The following is a 5,773-nucleotide window of genomic DNA, read 5'->3' on the forward strand; positions in this document are numbered from 1 at the left end:
TCAGCTGAAATTGATTCAAGTATATTTCAAAGAAAGGCAAACATTTTCAACATAGTTTGGGGACAGTATTCTAAGAGATATGGTAAATTTGTGATTCGAAATAACATATAGATAAATGTAGAAAAAATCGATTTCTCTTTTCAAGTACAATATTTGTTAATGTTTATAAATTATAGATTACATGTTCAAAATGCACCATTAGCATTGTGATGTATGTATTCAAACTCATCATAAAAACTGCTTTTGAAAATTGTTATAAATTTAAATATATCGAGTTTCAATGGATATAATATCAACCTATAAATATTAAGCTACATGTCAATACAAGTTTAAAGGATGCAGAGAAATAAACTTATCTAGGACTTCAAAATAATCATGCTGTGTATCATGCTATATTTAAGAATGTCTAGATTATAGGATTATAGTATTATGTACAACTTTTTAAAAAGAAAATTTAGATTTTAAGTTAATGATTTAAAGATATACAAAATAATAAATATAGATGTAGATTAACAGTATTGAAAAATATAATATGAAAAGACAATAGGTATATGAAAAGATGCTCAACATGACTAATCATTAAGGAAATGCAAATAAAAACCACAATGAGGTGTCGCCTCCCACCTGTCGGAATGACCATCATCAAAAAGACAAGCGATAACTAATGCTGGTGTGAATGTGAAGAAAAAAGAACCCTCGTGCACTGTTAATGTAGTTGTAAATTGGTATAGCCACTATGAAAAACATTATGAAGAATATGCAAAAAGTTAAAACTAGAACCACCATATGATTCAGCATTTCCACTTTGGGGAATATATTTAAAGGAAATGAAAACACTAACTCAAAAAGATATCTGTATCTCCATGTTCACTGAAGCATTATTTACAATAACCAAGACATGAAAACAACCTAAGTGTCCATCATTGGATGAATGCATAAAGAGTTGTGATATATATATTCCATTATATATATATATATATATAATTATTCAGCCATAAAAAATGAGGAAATCCTACCATTTGCAACAACATAGATGGAACTTAAAGGCATTATGCTAAATGAAAGAAGTCAGACAGAGAAAAAGAAAAATTGTATTAACTCACATGTGAAATCTTCAAAATGAAAAAGAACTCATAGAAAGAGATCAGACTTGTGGTTATCAGAGGCAGAGGATGGGGGCAGGAGAATAGGAGGAAGATGGTCAAAAGATATCAACTTGAAGTTATAAGATATATAAGTACTAGTAATGTAATGTACAACATCACGACTATAACTAACACTTCTGTATGATATATAAGAAAGTTTTTAGGAGAGGAAATCCTAAAAGTTTTCATCACAAGGAGAAAATTTTGTTTCCTTTCTTCTTATTTTTCTTCTTATTGTATCTATATGAGAAGATGGATGCTAGCTGAGCCTATTGTGGTAATCATTTCTCAATTTATGTAAATCAAACTATCATGCTGTATTTAAATTTATACAGTAATGTATGACAATTATTTTTCACTAAAACTAGAAAAAAGGATTCTTAAATTATATATAACCACATGATTTTTCTTGGAATGTAAAATACTGGAAAGAAAATACTGAAAACATTTCGTTGATAAAACTCAATACACATTTTTAAAGAAAATTCTTACCCAACTATAGACAGAAAGAAACTTCTTTAATGGTATCCTCTAGAAGACCAATATTTTTTATTTTATTTAATTTTTTTGGTTTGTTTCTTTTGCTTATTTTGTTTTTTAGATTCCACATATAAGTGAAATCATAGTATTTATCTTTCTCTGACTTATTTCACTTAGCATAATACCTTCTAGGTCATTCAACTTGTCACAAATGGTAAGATTTCATTCTTTTTTATGGCAAGTAGACTATTCTTAATGAAAAGTCAGAACCATTCTTGTTTTAGTCAAAACAAAAGAGGAATATCCACTCTCACTAGCATTCACATCATTATACTGAAGATCCTAGCCTCTACATTTACACACACGCACACAAAACACATACACACACACACACACACACACACACACACAATGAGTTAAAATGTTAGAAATAAATAGACCAAACTCATTATTTGCAAGAAATCTCACATAATTAAATACTGAAGAAATACAAGCATTTATGGACATCTTGTATCAGCTTTTATGCTGGACTAGCTTTCCAAGGATGTCTGTACAGCAAGAATCTCGGAAGATACAGTGTCTCTCTTTGGAGCAAAAGAGCATATTTGTTTTCCTCATTAGAATAATAGGTAAAAGTTATATGCAACTTTTTTATCTTTGAAACATTTTTTAAATCTAAAATTATTTCAAAATAAAAAATTTTAAAAGCAAAAGATTAGTTTCTTTAATAAGAGTATATTTTTTCCTGACCAGAATAATATATATAATATCCTCCTCCAAGTCAAAGGTTAAACAAATTTACTGGCAGCCTACTGATAAAATGAGGGTTTCCTAAGCTCAGAGTTCTTCAGCTGTGACACAGACTCATCACGTGCATAGCATCCACCCGTGTTTATGTCTACACCATTCTCATGAAATTTGGGAATCAGGAAGAACCAAGATGAACATGAGTCATGCCATGCACAGTGATATCCTTTGTCTCTGACCTAAGAATCTTATGTCTTCTGCCAGCATCTATGAAACTGGCAGGCTATATTGTTAGCTTTCAGCTAGCACAAACCTAACTCCCTTCATAGTCGATGACAAGTGTGAGTGAAGCAAAGTGAGAAATTGGTAAAATATGAAACTAGAAAGAGGAGAAGGATATTGTGGGACATGGACAGGAGTAATACTGCAAATATCCAATGACCCTCAGGTCCAGAAACCAGCCAATCTGAATATACTCAAGAGAATTCATGCTGCATACCAGCTGAATGTCAGTCTTAGCCATGGATATTTTATTTTTATCTTAAAAAATACAAAATCCTAGAATGCTTAACCAGGTTGTAATACTAACAAATTTGGTTTTTACACAGTTTACTCTGATGACAACTAAATGCAATTTGTTATTATGAATTGGATTCTAAATCAGAGGGAAAAAATATTGTACTGTAAAGATATTAGTGGAAAAACTGAAAAATTTGAACGAAGTCTGTAGATTAGCTAATAGTTTTAAATTCTCGTTAATTTCTAATTTTGATTATCAGACTGTGGTTATGTAAAATAATTTATCATTTTTAAGATATATACATTGAAATGTTTAAAGGTAAAGATTTATCATATTTGCAATTTACCCTTAAGCAGTTCCACTTAAAATGTATAAATATAAAAAAAGAAAGGTACTAGGGCGGGGGAAGGGGTGGTAGTGATGGGGGTTTAGGAAGGAAGGAAGAGAGGGAGAAGAGGAGGGAGGGAAGGAGAAAGAAAGAAAATGATAAATAAGTATGGTAAAATCCTAAAATTTGAGAAATCTAGCTAAAGGTTATATGAAACAGTTTTATTTTTGAATAATTTTTTAAACCTAAAACTATTTCAAAATAAATACCTTTAAAAACAAAAGAAGATTAATTGTTTTACAATCTGAGAAACATTTTAGAGAGAGTCATATAGTAGAAAAGCAAGTATATGTCTAAGCAATAAATTAATCAAATTTTTACATGCAAATCAAACAAGTCATGGCCTGATTTAGTTGACTTCTACTTTCCTACCACAACATGTGATCTAGTCATCTGTTTTCAGTTGACTTTTATTATTCAGACATTCTTAATAATTTTTAGCAGTTTTATTACAGCTTTGTAACTAAAAGTGATAAAGGTTTTCCTTGTTCTTCTCAATTTTCACTGGAATATTTTCCAAAAATTTCTTTCTGAAAATGTATGACACTTCGTTCTTTAAAATTTCCTAGACTTCTCCCTACAAAACCATGTTCTTTCATTTCACATTCATGACCTAACCTGATTTCACGCTTAGTGACAGTCTCATCTACTTCTCCATTGCTTTGTGCCACTCTGAAATTAACTTTATATCTTGTTAGCCTGCCCTGCCTAGTCCCATCTGCAGACTTAATGAGCAATCTCTCTATTCCATTACTGAGGAAGATACTAACTAATTATTAAATTATAAGGTAGAGTATGAAGAATCAATTTCTCTCTCTCTCTCTCTCTCTCTCTCTCCCTCTCTCTCTCTCTCTCTCTCTCACACACACACACACACACACACACACACACACACAAATATGGACAGGCTAATTCTAAATTCTACAAAGATTAGATGAGAGAGGGGACCGTTAGACACTTTCCAATAACAGCCTGTCTGCTTCCTGAATGTCTTTATGTTGCAGCATTTGTGGTTATTCCCCTGACCAAACACTGCCAACGAATATGTATAAGATCTGAAGCTATGGGAGAGTCCCACACTTGATCAATCAAAACATGCCATCTGCAGTCTATTTGCAGCTAGATTGTACCATGTTGAAAACTGAACAAGTTGTCTAAGTTTCGAAGGCAGAGAGAGCTCATCTGGCCTTTATGGATCTCAGTAGACGTTTCATAGATGCTGGAGAGGCTTGAATCATCAGCTCATTTTCAGTATAACCCAGGAAACTTAAGTTGAGGTAAGCTTTTCCGCAGAAGAAACAAGCAAACAAACAAACAAGTTGACATCAAGCTTCACCTTTGATTTTTCCCAGTGGAAAAAGTATCATCAGAAACATTTTAGGAGCATGCGCGGGTGGCTTGGCGCCAACTGCAGACCACCACAGTCTGAGCATGCCTCGCGGTTCGTTTGTTTTCTCTCCTCTGCTTCGGGATGATGGGCCAGAAGATGCTGTACGCCTTTTTCTCCCTGAGCCCAGCCAGGAAGCGACGTGCCTGCAGCCCTGAGCCAGGGAACCGGGGGACTGGCGTGGCAGCTGTAGCTGAGGAGAACGGGGATGCAGCGGCCAGCCGCGCCAAGAAGGCCGGGACCGGGCAGGAGGAGCCTGGCATGCAGCTCTTGTCGCGGATGAGCCGGAAGCAGTTGGTCAGCATCCAGAGGAACAAGGCCTGCTCAGACTTGCTGCACGCAATGTGCCAGTGGGTTTCGGTGAGAGCTAGAAGCAGCACCTCAGTGGAAAGTTTGGAAAACCGTATTTTATAAAGCTAATGGGATTTGTTGCAGAAGAAAGAGGACATTACACTGTTTATCCACCCCTAGACCAAGTCTTCACATGGACCCAAATATGTAACATAAGAGATGTGAAGGTTGTCATCCTGGGACAGGATCCGTATCATGGACTCAATCAAGCTCATGGGCTCTGCTTTAGTGTTCAAATACCTGTCCCACCTCCACCCAGTTTGGAAAACATTTATAAAGAGCTGTCTACAGGCATAGATGGTTTTGTTCATCCAGGTCATGAAGATTTATCTGGGTGGGCCAAGCAATGTGTTCTCCTACTCAACGCTGTCCTCACAGTCCGGGCTCATCAGGCTAATTCTCATAAGGAGAAAGGTTGGGAGAAATTTACCCGTGTGGTTGTGTCCTGGCTAAATCAGAATTCACATGGCTTTGTCTTCTTGCTCCGGGGTTCCTATGCTCAGAAGGGCAGTGCCACCATGTGCTGCAGACTGCTCATCCCTCCCCTTTGTCTGTGCACAGAGGGTTCTTTGGATGTAGACATTTCTCTAAAACCAACTAGCTACTGCAGAAGTCCGGCAAGGATCCCAATGACTGGAAGGATCTTTGACCCTGACCTGGGGCAAGGGGTTCTCCAGGCTGTTTTCTAGAAGCTGTTATTGAAATATTTGTCAGTTACAAAGTTGAACTGAAAAAATAATTTCCCTAGTGATTCT

The 5,773-nt window shown here is 35.5% G+C and overlaps 1 pseudogene; it reads left to right on the forward strand.

The window, feature by feature from the left end:
* Positions 1 to 4,751: 4,751 nt before the first annotated feature.
* Positions 4,752 to 5,773, forward strand: part of LOC105306644 — a 1,530-nt pseudogene continuing 508 nt past the window's right edge.

This window comes from Pteropus vampyrus, unplaced genomic scaffold (genome assembly GCF_000151845.1).
Source record: "Pteropus vampyrus isolate Shadow unplaced genomic scaffold, Pvam_2.0 Scaffold1, whole genome shotgun sequence".
Classification (NCBI taxonomy): Eukaryota; Metazoa; Chordata; class Mammalia; order Chiroptera; family Pteropodidae; genus Pteropus; species Pteropus vampyrus.